The 22,152-nt window shown below is 45.4% G+C and overlaps 1 protein-coding gene across 1 annotated transcript in view; it reads left to right on the forward strand.

Moving 5' to 3' along the window:
* Positions 1-22,152, forward strand: part of Tbc1d9 (TBC1 domain family member 9) — a 104,406-nt gene that overhangs the window by 22,505 nt on the left and 59,749 nt on the right. The window lies entirely within an intron of this gene.

Consider the following 22,152-nt stretch of genomic DNA (forward strand, 5'->3'; position numbering starts at 1 on the left):
GGATCATCATGCCCTCAGCTCTGAGAACAGACATTTATGTCCCCACGCCTTGCTTCTATGTGTGGCTGAGGATCTGAACCCACTGAGCCATGTCCTCAGCTTTATGAATCTTAAATTTTTGATATTTTTATTTTTACCATGTTATTATTAATAATAAAGTAACCTCAATACAGGTTTATTCTAGATCATCAGAATGACCACCCCATGACTGATTACTAACATTCAGGTGGTGAGTACCGTTAACAGGAAAGGCTCTAGAATCTTTAGAATGTCTGGGGCGTTCTAAAAAGCTTGGCTAACTGAAGTGGGAAGACCCACCCTAAATTCAGAGACACCATCCCATGGGCTGAGGTTCTAGACTGAATAGAACAGAGGAAGCAAACTGAGGGTCAGCGTCCCCTTCCCTCAGCAGCTATAGGCACTCGCCACTGTGCCATCCCAACCATGAGAGACTTTGTTTCCCTGCCCATTGCTGACAAGGCCACCACTGGGGGATGGTAACAACACACACACACACACACACACACACACACACACACACACACACACACCCCACCCCCGAATCTCAGCACTGTGAAGCCAGGAAGAACTGTCCTTGAATCTGTACTACTGTTATAAGCTGCTAACACCAGTCGAAATCTTCTGGTTGCTTCCTAAACTGGCAATAGACCAACTCTAGGCTCAGCCTTACTTAGCCAGTTTCCTTTTCTTGGCCACTGTGAGGCTCTGGGTGTTATGAGAGATGAAGGGTAGAGTAAGAGTGGCCACCTGACCTGAAAGATTAGAGACCTTGAATTAATGCAGCCATTTGATCCCATTTCACAAAAAGACTACCACTTGTGTGGCTTTTGTGATTTGTAAATGTTTAAGTTTATCCCGAAAGTACTACGAGCTTGAAAACACAGTAATAGCTAGCACTTTGCTTTTGAAACTGAACTTTTATGGCACCAGTATATCCCAAGATTTCTTATTAAGGTAATTCTAAGAGACTACCCAGTTTGAAAGGAAGCTATGACCAAGATTGGGAAATAATAAGATAAAATGTCAGCTCTGTTGGGAATGTTGTCTCCTTTAAACTCTCAGGGACAGTGGCAGTAAGAGGTGAGGCCAGAGTCGTGATAAGCTGTGGGAAAGGGACGTTTCTTTTCTTCATGCAAGAGTGCCCAGCACGCTGGGGTAATTACTAGGAACCTGTTCCTATCAGACCCTGCACACACAGTGAGGCCCTTGTCATTGGGAAGGCCTGTGATGATTTACAAAATTGGTGTAATTGAACACCTGAGAAAAGGTTAAGTTCCACTCCTCACAAGGACGTTGAAAGTCTTCAAAGACGGGGGAGATAAGTCAGAAAAGTAAGGGGGAGTGAGAGATTATAAATGCCGGTGAGTAACGAGACCCCACTCACTGAGCTTGGAGGCCTATGGGCAGAAAAGCCCGCTCTGCAGAGGAGAGAACAATCAGGCACGTTCATGAGGGGACAAGAGAGGCAGTTTCAGATGGAATGGTGATGGAAAAGCAGACTGCCACCAGAGAGCAGGAAATGGCCCTCTGGTAACTACCGAGGGATGAGGAGAAAGCCCAGGATGGAATCTATTGGCTTAGACTTTTCAAAACCCACTTTAATAAAGGTTGGAACACTCCTCCCACAGTAACCAGACCCGTCTGGCAGCATGGCGACTCACCTAGTGCTTGCTAACAAGCAGAAGATTGAACAATAGATGAGTTAAACGCAGCATATGCAGACCTCTAACACCAGCTCAGGTGAACAAGCATCTCTGTGGTCCACAAGATCAAGTGCAAAGATCGAGGAGAAGGGAATTCAAACTCAGATGTGGTTTCTAGTGCCTCGTGACTTCAGGGTTTCTTAGCCTTTAGGTGTTCCCCTCCATTTTTGGAGAATACACGTCTATTGGGGAAGTGCCTGTGGTCATCAGAACATCACAGAATGCTCCTTCATAGCTTCTGTATGTCACTCCCTAGAGGATTCTGTCACTAAACCTTGAACATCACTTATTATTTCCAAAGATAGACAAACAGACCCCGGCCTTGTAGAAACTCTGGAATATGGAAGGTGATAAGTTCTGGCCCGGTGATGGGAGACCACACCTGTAATAAAGCTAGAATGGAAACATTGCGAGTCTCATAGCAGGTTGGCAAAGGTCTAGGTGGAGTCAGGCACGTACTACCAACTAGAAGGACTCGGAGTCTGGAGAAATGGAATGTTGGACAGTTACCAGAATAGGCATTCATGCATAGGACAATAGTTCTAGATATCATTGAGCAAGATGATCTTGGAAACATAAGATGACCATTGGAAACATAAGCACTCCTCAGAGAATCCCTCACAAAATTGAGTCTGTAGCCACACTTCAGAATTGTAGGTACCTGTACTGTGGGGCTTAGAAAGAGGCAGAAAGGGAGAGAGCATCTATTATAGCTCTAGCTATAGCATTCCTATATTATAGCCTCGGTAGTTAACCAGGGTTCAAGACAGTTTGACCAAAACACCCAGCTAGCTTGTGTATTTTTTTGTTGCTTGACAACAGATGATTTATAAGAAGTACAGGTTCAGTGTTTGGATAAGTGTCCCTGAAAGCCCACTTAGTAAAGGTTTGTTCCCGGGGTAGCACTCTTGGGAGATGGTGGAATCTCCAAGCTGAGTTGGAGGTTTTGGGTCAGCTCTTAAAAGGGATTCTGGGAATATTTTCTCTGACAACGAGATGATCCATTTTTGCTCTCATGTGTCTCCTACCACTGCCACCTGGCACCCCCAACAGAGACCTGAAGCAGTGGGTCTGCCCAGCTTTGGACTGCACTCTGCGAGCCATGATAAACCTTCTCACTTGCGAGTTAACATCTCACACATTTCAAGGCAGTAATGTGAAACTAACTGAGAGATTTATTTGGCCATGGTTCTGGAGGCTGGGCAGGGATGAAAGAACATGACTCTCCCATTTGGTGAAGGCTTTTTACTATATCATAATAGGACTGAGCTGGTCACATGGCGAGACAGACCAGGTCAGCTAGTTCAGGTCTCTGCCTCTTGTGTTGACTGAGTGGACGGCCATCATAGCAGCTTCTGCGTGTATGTTTCTTCCCTCTTCCCTCTTTATAATATCACCAGAGGCAACAGAGGTAGAGTTTTCCATACCCAGCAATGTGTCCTCTCCACACACGTGCTATTGTGTGTTGGCGATGGGATCCCATGCCTCCTGGACAGGAACTCCTCTTCCTCCATCCTTTTCCACTGGCATTAATCATGGTGACCACCTTCTTACACTCAGAACACAGTCTTACAAGATACTTTCCTCATCACACACCCAGTCCCTGTCATAGTTAGCTTCAGCTGCCAGCTTCACATACCTGTCAAGAGGAACCTCAGCTGAGGAACTGCCTTCGTCAGAGTCGCCTGTGGGCATGTTCATGGAGCATTTTCTTGATTGCTCACTAAGGTAGGAGGCCCCGGTCCACTGTGGGCGGTACCGTCCCTATATAAGTGGGCCGTGTTTTATATGATAGATAGGTAGCTGATTGGTGGTAGGGAGATGGGAGGTGGGAGGTGGGAGGTGGGGGAATTGGAAGCAAGCCAGCAAGGAGCTCTTCTGTGATCCCTGCTTCAGTTACTGCTTCCAGGTTCCTGTGTTGACTTCCCTTGATAGTAATCTAACCTGTAAGTGAAGTATAAAGTTGCTCTTGGTCATGGTGTTTATCACAGGAATAGAAAAGTAACTAGAGCTTTCCTTTCTTCTTCTTTAAAATTAAATGCTATTTTTAATATCCATCCTAATTTCACTACCCAAACAAGAGCATCTACAGCAGTGGTTCTCAATCTGTGGGTCTACACTCCTTTGGAATCAAATGACCCTTATACAGCAGTCACCTAAGACCATTGGAAAAACAATGGTAGTTACATTACCTCGTAACAGTAGTAAGATTGCAGTTATGAAGTATTAAATAAATGTACGTAGAAAATAATTTTATGGTGGGGGGGGTACACCATAACATTAACTGTATCAAATCAGAGTTAGGAAGGCTGAGAACCACTGATCTATAGTTTATGAAACCCGTCTGTGTAGAACCTTGGGAGATTGGTAGGGAAGATGAATTTCCCCAATTTAGCAACAGAAAGCTGTGTCGGGCTAAGTGGCTTTTGGGAGCTCCACAGCTTGTGAACAGAACCATGAGGCATACACCCCCCTCCCAACCCCCCGTTGCTTTGCCCTCTGGGGGGCTCTTCACAGCCAAAGTGTGCATGAGTTTTCACAAGGAGGTAGACCAGTACAACCATCTAAAACATCTTTGGGTTGCTGGGTACTCTCCCAAATTTAAGATAAACAGGTTAGTTATCTTGGGAATTTCCCTAGTTATCTTCTTGGAAATTATTTTAGGTGGTTTTGTGTGTGTGTGTGTGTGTGTGTGTGTGTGTGTGTGTGTGTGTGTGTGTGTGTCTTGCTCATTGAGAAAGTGTTCAATCATGGTTGTAGGTGCTTAAATTATGAAGTACCTAAAAGTTGCCAAGGAGGATGGGGACCCTGGTGTAAACCACACGTGGGACTCTGACCCAGTGTCCTCAGGGTTCGTTCAAAGGGATGAGCAGAGGACCAGACATCTGCCCTCACGCAAACATTTCAGGAACTTGCAATGTGAAAGGCAAAAACCAGGAAGATGTCTTTTCTTTTTTTTTTTTTTCTTTTTTTTTTCTTTTTTTGGTTTTTCGAGACAGGGTTTCTCTGTATAGCTCTGGCTGTCCTGGAACTCACTTTGTAGACCAGGCTGGCCTCGAACTCAGAAATCCACCTGCCTCTGCCTCCCAAGTGCTGGGATTAAAGGCATGCACCACCACGCCCGGCTAAGATGTCTTTTCTATGCTCACGCTAATGAAAAGGCAAATCATTTGTAAACATACACAAGCAAAACATATATGCAGGCTGACACTGAGAAATTATATACTACCCATTCCCTAGGATTTGTCATAGATGTACTGAAGCTAAAGGTATAGAAATAGCATCTAAAGCAGTAGTGGCTAAATGGCTTTCATGTGCATTGGTGAGGCCACAACAGAGCCCTGACACCTGTTTTGCACCTAGGAAGGGAAAGGATTTCAGCACACCGGAAGTTGCCTGCCACAGAGGTTGAGGGGTCCTTGCCAGTGTTCCTCAGCAGCACCAAGCAGCTGCGGCGAACAGACTTAGCGAATGAAGGGGTGGGCACAGAGCACAATGGCTTTCCTGTCTGGCCAGGCATAGCCATATTTTGCTGCACCCAGTTTTATCTTCTTCAGGCCACCATGACTGGGAAGAACCCAACTTCCCAATCTCTCCTCTCATTCCAGAGGTTTTTTGTCCCCCACCAAGCCGAGGGCTCGTTTGAGAATGAGCAAATGCTGGGGTCCGGTGCCTACCGTTGCCCTTGGCTATGCTCAGATGAGGTGAACGATTATCATGACCACTACATACTTTAATCTGCCAGACTAGCATTCATAACCCTTTCAGGGATTACCTAACACCGTGAGAAAACACAGATATCTACATTACGATTCATAACACTAGCAAAGTTAGTTATGAACTAGCCATGAAATAATTTTATAGTTAGGGGTCATCATAACATGAGGAACTGTGTTAAAGGGTGACAGCATTAGGAAAGTTGAGAACCACTGTGCTAGACTTAAGTGAAATATTGTCACCAGGGCAACTTAGAGCCATGTCATGTAAAAGGACAGGGATGGTAGCTCAGTGAGTCCCTTAGTCATTTGTGTAGCCGCTGTCGCACAAGCAGGCTCACACAGTTTGAAGAAGCACCCTGAACTAGAAACATAAACAAAGCAATGGGTCCTGGTACACACTTGTAACCCTGGTCCTGAGAAGGCAGAGGCTGGAGCCTGGAGAGTCCAAGGTCAGCTTGGGCTGCATGAGAAGATCTCTCAAAAACGCAAAGCAAGACAACAGAGAAGGAAGCTGAGGTCTCCCGTTCCCTCTCCTCTATCAATACCAATGGCAGACTGCATCGTCTGCCTGCATCGTCTGCATCAGGGAACCTTCGCTGACCCTCCGGAGCACCCTAACCTGTATCCAGGGTGCCAAAGCCACCCAAGGAAGAGCAGAAACCCCTCTGTGTATTCAGTGAGGACATTGGTTGAGAAACACTGGTGTGGAAGGCATTCTTGCATACAGTTGTCTTTTTTAAAATGTCTCACAATATTTATCTTCGTGTGATTCTATCTTCCACAGTGTCACTGTATCTCATTAAATCCCAAAGTGGACTGAGAGCAAGTGTTGGAAGTCCGCCCTCCTCTAGATCTGGTCTGTGTGGAAATCCTTTAAATGAATAAAGCAGTTCAGCTGACCCTCCCCATCCTTGGGCTCCAACCAACCATAGGATATCACATGGAAAATGTTGAAGAAAAGATAATTTCCGTACTAAACATGTCACACGCTTCCCCTTAGAATCATGGCCTAGAAATTGCTATAGAGCAGCGACTTACATGGCATTGCACCTCATTCATTAGGTGTCAGAAGAGCAGAGGTCTTAAAGCACCATGCGAGAGGAGCTTCACAGGAGATAGCATAATATTGTGCCAGGAGCCCGAGTAGCTTTGGTGTCCTTAGGGAGTTCTAGACTCTCTCTCTCTCTCTATGTGTGTATTTTTGTGTGCACTTTCCTCCATAAGATTAATAATATTAGTGTTGAATGTGTAGTTTGAGGTTTGAAAACAACCTAACAAGGTCTTCATAACTTTAAAATTCCTCATACATAAGTAAAACAACAATACAAACACTAATGTCCCCCTTTCATCTTTGCTCACCATTTCCTTGCTGGAAGATATAAGGAAGGAGAGACAATTGCAGCTGTCACAACCGTTGCTGCCAGCTTGCTTTATGCCAGTGGGACAGGTTTGCAGCAAGCAGCAGGGTCCGATGACACTTTCTCAGAAGTGATTTTGAAGTGACATTGAAAAGAAGTGCGTCTCCACTCCGGCACACCGCTTTTGCACTCCAGGTTCTGGAAACCGTGGGCGTATTTCAGAATAACTTACACGCCGTTTCTATGTAAGCCTGGACAAGACAACTTCTTAGGAAATCTCACTTGGGTCCAGTGTATTCCATAAGGAATCCAACTACATGTGCAGGTCATTTTCAGAGACTGAAAAAAACTGATGGTACCCTAGACGCCCTTGAGAAGACAAGAGTGGATGCTCTGTTTACCACATTGGTTGGTGCCATGGTCCTCTTCCAGCTCCCATTTTCTATGCTGAAACTCTATGTAGGTCTTTGGTGGATGGAGAGTGCTCTCACTCAGCCATCTCTCGGTGAAGCATCCCTTCACTTGAGGCTACCCAGGGCCAGACTTCTCCCTAGGAGAGATCACGGGTGCAGTGTGCTGAGGTCAAGCAAGACTCCCCTTCATCAAGGCCAACTGCTACTCTGTCTCCCCGTGTAAATAACACGGCTGATGTAATTTAGGCTTCCTTTTCATCTCTATTAGGAGATTTGGATGCAAAGCTGGAAAGCGTATTGTTAATTGTGGCTAATGCTGGGCACCTTGAGGAACTTGGCTCATGGTAGTGTGAAAAGGGGGCATGCACTCCAAAAAAAAGGCCCGTGGGACCACAGGGCTGCTTGGGCTTTATTTGGGTTCTGAGTAACACTAAACAGGGACTCATTCAAGTTATTTTGAATCCAATTACTTGGGTTCGGTTGCTAGGATACCAGGACTGGGAGCCAGACCTGGAACACCAAAGCGACCACGGGAGACAGATAGGCAGAAGTGGTTTTCTACTCTAGCTCTTCGGTTCTCCAGGAAGCCACACGATCCCCTTCATGGTTGGCTTCCTCAGTGCCCGTTTCTGTCTTGAGCATCTGCGTCTGTTACCTGGCTTGCTGTATTCTGTTTTCAAGTGGTCCTTTCCAGTCTACTTCCTATCGCCATGAGGCTTTTTTCTTGTGATGTCTCAGCTCACATCCCTGAGAGGGTAGCGTGATGGGTGCTGTCTCTCTTTACTCGAAGCTACCAACCAGTCCTTGGTCTGTTCTGATTGTGTTCTGGTCCAAGGCAGCCTATTCTACATAATATGACACATTGCCTCCCCAGGTCTCTTCACAGACATTATTCTAGGGGTTGCCAGTCCTGAGGGTACTCATAGAAAGTAGTAGGAGCCAATTTCAGTGACATTGTGGATAAACCCTTACAGCGGGTTCTTTGTTATGGTGTTTTGGTAGTCTATTTCTGTACTACTCTGTTATAATGTACACATTTCATAACCATAAAAATAGTTATCACAGATGTGGCTTGTTAACAATTGATCTTTCAAATATAGCATGAGAGATAGCTTAATGGGTAAAGTGCTTACCGCACAAATAAACCCCGAGGACCAAGGTAATCTTCAGTGCTAACAGAAAGCGGCAGGTGTGGTAGCATGTGTGTGTACCCAGCAAGGGAGGCCAAGAGAATCCCTGGGCCTCCTTGGACAGACAACCTAGGCCATGGAGAAACCCTGTCCCAAAGGAAATGGTCCCGTCTTTGAGGATGACCCCTGAAGTTGTCCTCTGGCTTCCACAAATGTGTGTATACATATGTGCATGCACACCTACCTTACACATGCAGGCCAGACAAATTCGCACATGCCGGCGAATAAAAACACATCACTACAATGTCAGGAAAGAGTGTGGCTTGGGGTTGAGGAGTTGGTAAAGTCGGGACCTGAGTTCAGGTCCCCAGCAGTACATAGGAAGCTGGGCAACTAAGTACATGTTTGTAACCTCAGGGCGGAAGCCAGAGACAGGAGGGTCCCTGTGCTTAGCATCCCAGCCAGCAGGGATTATGGGTTCCAAACACGGTATCGAATTCTGTCCCCAAGTCCCAGTGAGGTTCCAGATAGTGTAGCAGAAGCCAGAATCCTCATACCAGACCATTGCATTGAACATTTGCAAGCAAAGAAATATGGACAAAAGGGTGTACTGTGGGACACACTGTTACACATTAGAGATTCCACAATGAGGCAGGGTTGGGTTTTTTTTTTGGGGGGGGGGGTTTACAAAGGTGAAGGGTGGGTAGGAGGGGAGGGAGAAATGAGTGGGATTGGCATGCATGATGTGAAGTTCACAAAGAACCAATACAAAGTTCTTTATAAAAAAGGAAAAAAAAAAAGAATTCTGTCTCAAGAAATGAGATGGACAGTGATACAGTGATGGAGAGGGGAAGACAGACGCCACACCAGCAGCTATCTTCTAATCTTCTAGACTCCACATTCGAATGCACGGGCAATCACATTCATACACACACACACATATTCACAAACACGCACACGTGCACGCACACACACACACACACACACACACACACACGAAGGACTAGAAGACTTGTTTCTGCCACAACAGTGAAGGCAGCCATCCGTCACAATTTGGTGTCCATCCTCCTAGACGTTTCCTGAGCTGCAATTATCGTAAATGTAGCAGCCCTGTGTGGACCTGATGGTCTCCCTGAGTGACAGTGTAACCTATCTGGTTAGAAAAAAATGCTAATCATTCATTTTCTCACTATAGAGTACTAAGTGAACATTTGAGATTTGTTTATTTATTTATTTAATGTTTGTCCGTGTGTGTGTCTGTGTGTGTGTGTGTGTCTGTGTGTGTGTCTGTGTGTGTCCCAGTCCCTGTGTGCACACACACCCTGTGGAAAGCAGAAGAAGGAATTGAACCCCTTAGAGTTTGAGGGACAGGGAGTCCTAAGCTCCCAGTATGTGTGCTGGGGACAGAATTTTGGTCCTTTGCCATGTCTCTGCCCCCTGAAAAATCTTTAAAAATCCAATGTAAATTAATGATTATTAATATTTTGTAGATATTAATTAATCCTGAAAATTGCAGCGGCAATTATTCCTTAACAAGCTAGTTCCCAATAACCACCCAGAAACCTCTTAATATTTGAAAACGTGGTTAGGTCATAGCTGGGCAGACTCTCAATTAGCTCAGCTAAGCAAACCTGAACACCTAGCCCCATCCATCCATCCACGGGGCTAGCTATACCTTCCAGGCCCATCATAATGCCCGTCTCCTGTCATGTTTCCTGGCAGAAGGTATCGTCCCCTTTCTTCTTCTCAGAGTTCCTTTTTTCTCCTGTGGCCTCTGCCTCAGACTCCAAGCCCAGCAACTTGAAGCCCTGTCTAACTGCCTTCTGCCTAGCTATAGGCTGGAGGCTTCTGTATTCAGCCAATAGTTTTACATTAAGGAGCAAGGTCTACATAACAAAGGCTGGCATATGTGAGGATTCACAGCTAGATTTGAGGCAACTAAACCTTGGGATATAGAATTTAACATTACAATACATAACAACAGACCAAACCTCAAAAAACCAGATTTGAGAAAACTTTTAAAATTCTCAGTCCATTTGTTTTTATAATCTTTATCTGAAATGTATTTTATGCTTTTTAACATAAGGGAGATGTTTTGTGAAAAATTAGGTCATACAGAACAAATATTAGTTTTGGGTTTTGCTTTGCTTTTTTTCCCCCCATATAGCATAGTAAGTGCATCTCACAATGCCATTAAACAGTTGTTTTGGAGAAGTGATTTTTAATGTCTTAGTATTGTTATATAGATACGGTATATAAATATACTGTGATTTATTTCCAGTGATTCTCAGTCTTCCTAATGCTGCGAGCCTTTAATACAGTTCTTCACATTGTGGTAACCCCTAACTAACAAAATATTGCCACTTCATATAGGTAATTTTGCTACTGTCATGAATCATAATGTAAATATCTGTGTTTTCTGATGATCTTAGGCAACCCCTGTGAAAGGGTCGTTTGACTCCCAGCCATACATGCAGGCTGAGAACTCCTGATTTAGACATTTCAAGGTACCATAGAAGTTAACTTTCAATTCAGCACTACTCTGCCTCATAACATTTCATTATGCTGGACATGGTGGTGCACACCGTTAGTCTGAGCACTTGGGCTAGCCTGGTCTACAGAGCTAGTTACAGGGCAGCCAGGGCTACACAGAGAAACCTGATGATGATGATGATGATGATGATGATGATGATGATGATGATGATGATGAAGAAACATGATGATGATGAAGAAACATGATGATGATGATGATGATGAAGAAACATGATGATGATGAAGAAACATGATGATGATGATGATACATGATGATGATGATACATGATGATGATGATGATGATGATGACGACGACGACGACGACACCAACAGTACTTCCTTATGGAGGCTGTGTTCTCTAGCTGATAGATGCTGTCTGGTTTTCTGAGACGGAAGCTCTATGGTGTTAGGAGAAAGTTTGACACCCTGTGAGAGTCGGGGCCTGGGGAGCTCATCCATAAGAGTTGTTCTCACCTCTAAACTGGCGCTCGACCCTCAGCTCCGGAAGCTCCTCTCCCACTGCTTCCAAGCTGACCTTGGCTGGCTCGAGGATCAGTTTCAGGTTTTCAAACCTACCTGTAAACAAGATTAGAATCAGCAACCTTCCTGCTGGGGAGGTAGAAGCAGCTATAGTCTACCCAATCCGCAGCTGTCCCCGCCCTGCCAGCTGCCAGCTTGTACCCACGGTGCCTTTTATCTGACTTCAGTCCTGGCATCCCATTGGTCTGTGCTGGAGCAGAATTGATCCTGGTTGAAAGGCAGAGAACAGCAAGCTCGTTTGTGGGGTGATGAGATAAAGAGTTGGGGTCAAGGCTATTCCTAAGGAACCATCTGGGCAGAGGCATCTGCTCATTGCTTCAGTGTCCTGTGGAAAATGTTTCTAACAGAGATCCACATCCCTGTCGCCACACCTGCCTCCTCTGCAGTGTGTGTGTGTGTGTGTGTGTGTGTGTGTGTGTGTGTGTGTGTGTGTTGCCAGGAGTTGATGTCTGGTGTATTCCTCCACGACCCTTGGATTTTGAGACAAGGTCTCTTACTGAGTCTGAAAATAGCCAGTTCGGCTGGACTGGCTGGTCCTCAGGCCCTCCAGATCTTTCTGTCTCTGCCTCCTGCTCTGGCACTGCTGACGCTTGCTGACTTTTCACATGGGGGCTTCAGGTCTGAGCTCTCTCTGAGCTCTGGTCCTTATGCTTGCACCAAGTACTGCGCTGACTGAGCCATCCATCCCTCTAGCAGCAGAACCCTCCCTTTTGTTTGTATGCTGGGCCCTGCCAGTGACATAGCAGTCAAGCATGTCCAACCATTTGGCAATGTGACAACATTGTCATCTCTGAAGTTCACCAACAGCACAGTCGAGTTACAACAAAAGAGAAAGGGAGAAAAGTCATCTCGTGATATTTTAAGTAAGCTTATGATTTATGTTGGGTTGGTTTCACGGCTGCCCTAAGCTGTGTTCAGGATGAGGGCTGGTCTGGTCTCACTGGTCCTGAATGGGATGAAAAGCAAGGTTTTGCACTGAACCATACGTATTTTAGTGATTCCTTTAAGCCACTGCTCCAAAGGGAAAGCAAAAAGTCCCTCCAGATTCTTTCCCTTTATGCAATTGAATGCAGCCTGTGTGACTTTAAAAGGATGCTCTTCTGGGCAGGCTGGAGCAGCTCTTGGAAGATTTGGCCTTCAAGGTTCCTGGGAACCTGGAGCAGTACATGCTAATTGGCTTTCTCCCAAAGGCTCTGCAGATAAAGCTCTCTCAGATGGCAGCCTCCTGCTCTGTTTGTTTAGTCAGAATCCAGCCTGTGCTTTCTCTTCTGAGGTAGGAAACAGAAAATCTTCAGCTGCTTTCTCTGCTGCTGGCTGCTCACTTGCTGCGTTCTTCCAAAAAAAAAAAAAAAAAAAAAAAAACCCAAAAAACAAAAAACAAAAAAACACAACCATGAGGGTGCTCCACCCGCCCTGGCTCTTGCCTCTTTAAGCCGGTTTCCTTCTTTGCAAGATGAGGTAAGGGTCTCTGGGGATCACCTGATACACTGGATCAGGTTCTCTCCACACTTTGAAAACTGTAACCCATGGGATCAACACTCGGGGGGAGGGGGGACCCTCCTTTCTCCTCCATTCATGTATTCTTGCCCTCAACTGAGAAGTGATGTAGGCTTTTCTTTTCATTTGCATTTTGAGAACAGTATACTTTCTCAAACTGGAAACTGAGTTATAGGACTGAAGGCGACTTCTAAAAACTGGACATACGAGCCTAATAGGCAGACTCTGGAGAAAATGATTGCGCTCCCGCGGTGGTTCTCAGCCTGTGTGTCCCAGTCACTCGTGGGGGAGGGTGGTTAAATGACCCTTTCAAGGGAGTTGCACATCTAATAGTCACAGTATAATTCGTAACAGTAGCACAATTATAGGCATGAAGTAGCAATGAAATAATTTCATGGCTGGAGTCGTCACAGCCTGGGGAACTGTATTAAAGGGTTGCAGCATTAGAAAGGTTGGAAACCACTGCTCTGGAGCTCTCTCTTTCTTTGTTTAGTGGTACGTGTTTAGTTTGTTATTATTACTTTTGAGATAGCATCTCACTGTGTGGCCCTGGCTTACCTCAAACTGTGGATCCTCTTGCATTGGTCTCCTGAGCGCTGACTTGGAGGTGTGCACCGCCACACTTGGCTGGGTTACAGTATTTAAAAGACATGTCTTTGAACTGTCTCTTATTGTTTTGCTCCCAGTTATGAATAAAAGCTTGAGACTGAGCATCTAGAAATTTAGAGCAATTTATTTATCTGTTGAATTTAACAATAAAACAGGGTTGCTTGCTTTTTATATCATGTATATATATTTTTAACTGCTGCATTTTGTAAAAGTCTACAGCAGGTCGGAAACTGTCCTAGTTACTTTTCCACTGCTGTGACAAAACACCACAAACAAAACAACTTATGAGGAGAAGTTTTGGGGACCTTACAGTTTCAGAGAGCAAGTCTGTGATTATCACGGTGAGACATGTGGTGGCAGACAGGCATTGCGCTGGCACAGTGACTGTCACAGCTTGAGACACAACCACAAGACAGAGAGCCAGGTGGGAATGGTGTGGCAGGCTTTTCAAACCTCAAAACCCACCCCTAGTAACACATGTCCTACAACAAGGCCACACCTAATCCTTCCCAAAGAGTTCAACTGACTGGGGACCACGTATTCAAACATAAGCCTATGGGAGCCATTTTTATTTGGACTACCACAGGAACTAAAAATCACATGCATACACACAAACTGATTCTTAGCCACTTTGGGAAGTACTGGAGTGGCTAATAGATCTAGTGGTATATTCCAGATGCTACTACGCTTTGGAGGACTCCCCATCAACAGCAGATTGGTCCCTGTGTGTGAGTGTGTGTGTATCTCCAGCACATAACGACCACACTTTTCCTTAAGACCATCCCATGAGATCTGTAGCTAGGGTGATGCCATGAGAAGCAGTTGGAGCTAAGATGAACTGTATAGAGAGCTATTTTCTCAGAAAATAGTAGGAGTGGGACAATATACGATATTTAAGACAATACATTTGTCCTCAGACTGTTCTACCCTGAGTCATGAGACTGGTTCCACACTTTCCCGTAGCCTTTTAATTCCTTTCCTTTATGCCCAGTAGCAGATAAACTTGAAAATAACTCATATATTATAGGTTATGTAACAAAGGGATGCACAGTGCCCCCGTTTCTTGCCTCAGCCATCCCCGTGACAAGTCTCTCTCTGAACCTCTCACCTCTTCACACAGAGGACGGTCATTGCCTCTGTCCCTTATCCAGAGTGCACCATGTTTTGGCCATCTTGACCTCCAGGACCATCATGAACCCAGGTGCATCTTAGGCGGGGGCTGTTGGTGCTCACCTGGCAAGCCCGGTGCTCCTGGCAGCTGATCCCTGCACCCCTCGCCATGATGCCAGCCATCACCAGGAAGCTCTGCAAACCGCCTGTGTATGGAGGACAAGCCTGTCACGGCAGTCCTCCTGAACGCAGCTAAGCACAGGCGTGAAACTGGCCCGACCCAGCATCATACGAGTACTCCCTTTCGTTGTAACTCAACTGCACTTTTCAATTGTCTCTTCTCTTGAAATTCTCTGCCTTTGACCCAGTTTCGTAGACGAATCTCAAAACTGATGCTGAAATTAGAGAAAATGGTTTCTTCACACACGTTTGAATGCCGTCCCTTTGAAATGGAGCTTCTGGCCTTCCTGTGTCCAGTCTCCTTTGACTGGGTGATCTTTCATTTTTAATTATCTAAGGCAGACTCGTTAAAGTTTGTTCTGCTGAGAACTGCTATGAGATGAGTAAGTCCGGAAGCCACCCTTGGCTCCTGCTAATGTCCCTCGGAAGCTTGAAGGCTCTCTTGTCCTGGACGCTGCACTAACAGCCGGCTCAGTGTTCTCAATAGATTTGGGGCTTTCAGGCTGAATTCACAAAGAATTCACAGGAGGAACGTGACACTTAAGGAGTTTTCAACTGGCAAATGATGTGCTAATTCCTGTAGTAGTATAAAGTGAAAGGTGGTTGCCAGAGGACAGAAAAGGGAGTCGTTAGTTACCAGGACCCTGGGGGGTGGGGGTCACACTGGCTGTTGACCTAGGAAAACTGCTCTGCGGGCCCATGCTGAGGCATCCCTTCCCCTTCTAAGGTACAGAATAGAGTTTATTCAGGGCATGGGGAGGGGAGTGGAGAGGGTAGTAAGACAGAGAAAGATGGGGGGTGAAGGAGGGAGAGAGAGAGAGAGAGAGAGAGAGAGAGAGAGAGAGAGAGAGAGAGCAGGTAAGGAACAAGAAGAGTGGAGCAGCCCCTTCTGGCTATTGCCAGGTAACTGTCAGATGGAGCCTAGACAAAATGCTAGCAAGACACCTTACAGTAAAACAGCGTGGTGCTGATGTCCAAATTGCCNGGAGAGAGAGAGAGAGAGAGAGAGAGAGAGAGAGAGAGAGAGAGAGAGCAGGTAAGGAACAAGAAGAGTGGAGCAGCCCCTTTTATGTGAGTCAGACATATAAACTGTGGGGTGGAGTCTAGACTAAATGCCAATACCCATAACCTAGATAAACCTTATAGATAGTGGGAAGTATAGAAATAAACTAGGGAGGAGAAAAATCAAAGAACGGAAATTTCAGACCACTTGACACACTGGGCAATGCCTTGAAGACATTGAAAACAAATCAGCAGGCACAGGAACCTCCATGAAAGGAATGTAAACCTTACCTCCTGGAGATTTATCAGGGGTGGGCTCTCCGCGGTTTTCCTTAATTACTTCTGTGCTGCATCATGTTGCCTGCATAAGTGCTAAGATGTCCTGGGAGAGATCATTTACATCCAGGGAGGAGAAACTAGAATAAGGTGCAGCTTGGAGACCTTCAGAAACCTCCCATGGCCCCAGATAAGACAGACATAGGAGTGATCTTTGGGGGTGCATATACATCAATCCAAAGTGGAAGCCTGGGCATACTGCTGCTCTAGCTTTACAGTGAGAAATGAGCCTTGCTGACGTGCATAGAAATAGACTGTGTGTGCCAATCGAGGTCTCTGAAGGTGAATAGACTCAGAAGGTCCAACCTGACCCTCTTCAACAAATGTTGGTACAGGAGGAACGAACTGTGGATTATACACTGAAGGAACAGGCTGAATGACCAGAGACATGCAGATTGAAACACACAGCATGTAGATATCTTTTTTTTTTTTTTTTTTTTTTTTAACCGATTAGATTGGCTGAAAACAAATAAGTCTTGTTGGAGGTATCACGGGAAAACAGATACTACCAGGTTCTTTGATAGACTAAAATCAGCGTGGCCACCTTTAAGAATAGTCTGTAATATCCAATAAGGTTTAGGGATACACTTACCCCGGTACCCAGCAAACCCATTCCAAAAGAATGTGCTAAGGTGCCTTAAGGTTTATTATTCAGAGTATAATTGCATGACTATTATTGTAAAAGTGTGTGTGTGTGTGATAAGTTCAAATGTTCTTCCATAGGAAAATGAATGTCATGGCATAGTTATGTAGGGAAATATTGCATGATTAAAGTAAACTAATCAAATGTATTAGAAGATTTTAAAATTACTATGCAAGGAAGTGAATAGTCTCTACCTTCCTTGTTGTTGGTGGTGATTTGATCTGGAAATCACTACATAACTTAGGATGACCTTGAACTTCCTATCCTCTTGCCCCTACCTCCCAAGGCCTGGGATTACAGATGTGTGCTATCATTGTGTTTTATACAGTTATGGAGGAGTGAATCCAGGGCCCCTGTATGTCAGGCACACTTTAACTGAGCCGCATTCCCAGCCCCCGGGGTATCTACTTTTTTTAGTATATCACACATACATTACAAAACTCATCAGTGTTAGCGCATGCACACACACATGGGCCAATGAAAGTGATATAAGGGTCTGGAGAAAGAACTAGGGTTGTAGGAACACAGAAGCACCTTGCTGTGTGCACTACATTGTCTTCCTTTGAAGATGTGAACCCACACCAGGAATGGCTCATGTAATTTCCAAGTTCTTAATACTTTTTTTTTCTTTTTGGTTTTTCGAGACAGGGTTTCTCTGTATAGCCCTGGCTGTCCTAGAACTCACTTTGTAGACCAGGCTGGCCTCAAACTCAGAAATCTGCCTGCCTCTGCCTCCCGAGTGCTAGGATTAAAGGCGTGCGCCACCACCGCCCTGCCTCTTTATATTTTTCCATGGCATTTAATATCCTATTAAACAATACTTCATCGCACCTTCAGCCTCCCTCTAGGGTAGGTGCTATTGTTCTTTCTGTGTCTGGAAGTAGTAACGCAGAGACATGAAGGAAATAAATGGCCAGGGGTAAGCCAAAGCTGAGCCCACTCTTCTTTCCACTGTCACAAGACGGAAGAGGCAGGGGAACTGTGTGAGCTTCAGATCCCTCCCAGCTTTGTGTGAAGTTGCCTGTGATCATCCGCAAATAGATGAATGGATGTCACTAGCACCTTCCTATGACATGCACGCCCTCCTGACACATTCCTGCCCCTCCCCCATGGGGGCATCTTCCACACCACCACAGAGCAGCCACCATGCACTAGTTCTGCTAGTGCTCCAGCTGTGGAAGGTGACCATGATCACAGACCCTCCAGTCACCTCCACCAAGGTTAGGCACATCGCTTCCCCACCATTTTCTGAGTTTCCTGCTGCTGGGTAAGACACTCCTGAGCTGAAGCAGAAGATGCAGACGATGGTTATTTTGAGGGCCATAATTTGGTTTCGTTATCTCAGGCGATCAAAGATTGTTTAACACCAGAAATAGCTGACTAGAGCAGCTGTTCAAACAGGGCTTTGTGTGGGAGATAATGATGGTGCAGTGTTATGACAGCTACTGCAGAACTCAGAGTAAAAAGACTTCTAAGAAAATCCTGATTGATGCTTGCTACTTCTCCTTCTTCTTCTTCTTCTTCTTCTTCTTCTTCTTCTTCTTCTTCTTCTTCTTCTTCTTCTTCTTCTTCTTCTTCTTCCTCTTCTCTCCTCCTCCTCCTCCTCCTCCTCTTCTTTTTCTTCTTCCTCCTCCTCCTCCTCCTCTTCCTCCTCCTCTTCCTTCTTCCCCTTCTCCTTTTCCTCCACCCCTCTCTTCTTTCCCCCTCACTTCCCTGTCTCTTTTGCTTTTCCCTAGACCAGATTACCCATCTTCCATTGCTCTAAATGAACAGAGGGTGGATACAGGAGTCTTGACGTCTATCAATCAAGCTTAGACAGCATTAGAGTAACTTACGTAGACTTTAAAAAATACTTAGCTTATTTCTCTATCAAACACATGCTTAGGACTTTCTGGCTTCCAATCGAAGTGCCGAATCTGTGAGCCCTGCAGAATCTATTAGACCCGACAGTCAAGAAACTCCCTGTGGGAAGGACTAGGAATGTGCCAGGCAAGGTGTACAGAAATTTTCAAATAAATGCAGTCAGCACTGTGGGGACAGATGTGATGGAGAGAGAGAGTCAGAGACAGAGAGACAGAGTTAGAAAGAGGTAGCATGAGAGTTGAGAAGAGGCAGAATACAAATGGAATGAAGCTGTGGTGATGTGGAACTGGAGAGCTGGCTCAGCGGTTAAGATCACACACCACTTTTGCAGAGGACCTGAGTTCAGTTCCCAGCACACATGTCAGATGCCTCATAGTCACCTGTAACTCCAGCTCCAAGAGATCTGACACTTTCTTCTGTCCTGTAGACACTTGCACTGTCCCACACACAGTGACACATACAGGTAATAAAAATGAGATAAATACTGAAAAACAATCTGGTCACTGACAAATGTATGAGAAGGCTGAGGTTTTGGTGAACACTTGAGTGGCCAACAGCATGGCTCAGTTTGCAGTGTTCTCTGTTTGAATATCTATTGCTTTGAATTTTCGTGCAAAAAGAAAAAAGAAAGCTGTCTTAAATTTCTAATTTAATGGGATATCGCAATATTATACTGCTTATATAAGATATTTCACCATGGACCCTGTGATAAATGTTTGTGTACTTTTATATGTTAAGTATTTATTCGTTTTTATCTAGTTCTTAGTGGAAGATGGTGGTGCTGGGGTGAAGGCAGACTAAGAGATGAGCGGGCAACGCCCCCACCGGCGTTCTGTGTTAATCAGTTCCGTTTTCTGTATCTCTAATTGACACCTGGCACTGTAATTAACCTTCTGATATTGGGGTTTTAGTTAGCGACCCAACAAAGATGGAGAAGCTGAGTCCTGGTAGGGAATGAAGCATTTCAGGCCCATGGCTGCCAGTGTGCACTGCTCTCCCATGGGAAGGTGTCTATATATAACGATGCTCCATAGACATAGACGCTCATTAGACAGTGACAGAACCTTGCCTCCAACTCTCTAGCCTTGAACTGAAGTCCACATGTTTGAAAACAGGCATGTAAGAGTTGCAGGAGGCAGGGCATTGTTGCTTCTTCGGACTGAAGAAGAAATCGGTGTAGTCAACGTGCAGTTATTATTGATATAGTTGGATTCTTAGCTAACGTGTCTCCTGACCATCATGTACATAATTTCTGGCTAGCACAGAAGGGAAACCCCTTTTCTCAGCCAGCCGTGTTTTCAACCTTTCCTGTTGATATACCTCGCTACACTTTCCCACCTGTGGGAGGTACAAACAACCAGAGATCTTCAGAAAATTGGAATCAGTAAATCAAATAAAAATGCATTTGTGGGTGGTGTTGTTCACCTAGCCCAAACTCTGCCGGATCTACAAATTTTATTTTTAATGAGTTTTAACATATTTTATCTAATTTGGAGAGAAATAATTTCCACTTGATATGTTCAGGCCAGTTGACGGTCAGTGTGGTCTGCAGGGAGTCTAAATGGATGCTTTGCCCTTAGACAGCGACCGAGGGCGGGCATAGGCCTTCCCTGTGGTCTACTTCACCTGGGCTTCATGAATAATGATTCTTGTTCAGGAAGCCGTGTGCTGCAGTGGTCACTTTACAGCTGAGAAAATCAGACCAACATGGAGTTAAATGATTTGCCCAAGTCCTCTGAAGAGGTTAGAGCCACCCATTTAGATGTGGCACCAAGCTTTCTAGCACTCAAGCTACCAAATCCCAGCGGAGGTGGTCTGTGAGGTGTTGTGTGTGCCAAGGTGCTGCTTGGCGTGGTCAGAAACAAAGTCCAAGACACAGTTGGGAAGTGGCCTCGGGAGAGCCCAGTGGTGATGTTTTCTGTGGAACACACAAGCTCTGCTTCAACAGAGCTTCGAGGCAGGTGTGCTGTGAACTGCCCCAAGCTTGCCTGTTTTCAGGGACAGTGCTTTCAGGAGGCTTGCTGATGAAGCAGCCATAGCTGGACCCCAGTCTCCTCCTCCCAGCACTGGCCACTGTGATGTGGCCCAATGCCACTCTTAGGAAACCTACACACTTCCATAAAAGTAGTCAGCCAGCCTTGCTTTAGGTCCTGTTCCCGAGTCCTCAGAAACTAGCTAGTGACTCAGTGTCGCCCCTCTCCACCTCCACCCCACCCCGCCTTCCCATAACCGAGAAACCAGTTTGAAAATGTTGCCTCGTATACAGCCAAAACTGAACGACACGAGAGGCAGAGGCAAGAGGGCCCCTTACAGAGCAAAGCCAGTCTCAGTTTGAGTTTGAGGCTGGCTGGGGCTGCACCTGGAGCCCTCATCTCAATACCTCTTTCCACACACAACAGACAAATAAAATCAAATAAAAAGTATCATGTCCTAAGGTTACTTAACTGTTCTGAGTCCTTAATTGCCCCTTCTGAATCCAAATCCCACTGTATGTCAGGTCCTATGTATCTTTGGGGCTAATTAGAGACATTTAAATGGAAATTGCTTGAGTCAACTTGAGTCACTATAATTTACCTTATAAAACAAAAGGTTTATTTATCGCATTGCCGATCAGACCTACCCTGGTGTATAAGATCACATCACACAGGAAACTGCTTGCCTCACAGGGAGCAGAAAGGCAGAAAGGCACAAGGGTCTCACGATTCTTTAGAGTCCCCCAGCCTTACTGATGTGTTATTTCAGAGTTCTGAGCCAGCTCCTCGACCTCTGACTGTAGTGAGGACATCACAGATGGCCAAGAACCACCTCATGTGCAGCCCTGCCTCACACCTGCTCACCGGAAGTAGTTTCATGTCCTCGTAACTCTCTCTCCTCCATTGCAGGTGCCCCACTGACCCTTTATCCTCGGGATGTGTCCTGCACGCAGTAGAAAGCTAGTAGTTTGAGCTGAGTTGTACTAAATTTTTCAGGACAAAAGAAAAGTTTGGCAGGTTAAAATACAGGCAGAGCACCCGGGTAAACCAAATTGGATATCCATGTTTGGTTCCTACAACTTTGTCCAGTTATGCGTCCAAGGGGAATGTAGCACGTCGCAGACATAAAGATGGCTAGAGCAGAGACTCCCCCAGGTGAGACTTATGGCTTTTCCTGTTATTGACAGGCACCCACAGAAAGCACAATACGACAGGGACTGTGCTAGGGCCTTAGCTTCTGTACTTTGGACATCTTCCATTTTTCAGCTTTAGTTCCTCTTGGAGATCACCGAAGTGAGTAATGTAGAGAAACATCCTGTAAGATGAAAGATACAATTTGCAAAATACAAACTCAAGAAGAATGAAGACCAAAGTGTGGACACTTTGCCCCTTCTTAGAATTGGGAACAAAACACCCATGGAAGGAATTACAGAGACAAAGTTTGGAGCTAAGATGAAAGGATGGACCATCCAGAAACTGCCCCACCCAGGGGTCCATCCCATCATCAGCCACCAAACGCAGA

This window comes from Mus pahari, chromosome 20 (genome assembly GCF_900095145.1).
Source record: "Mus pahari chromosome 20, PAHARI_EIJ_v1.1, whole genome shotgun sequence".
In the NCBI taxonomy this organism is placed as follows: Eukaryota; Metazoa; Chordata; class Mammalia; order Rodentia; family Muridae; genus Mus; species Mus pahari.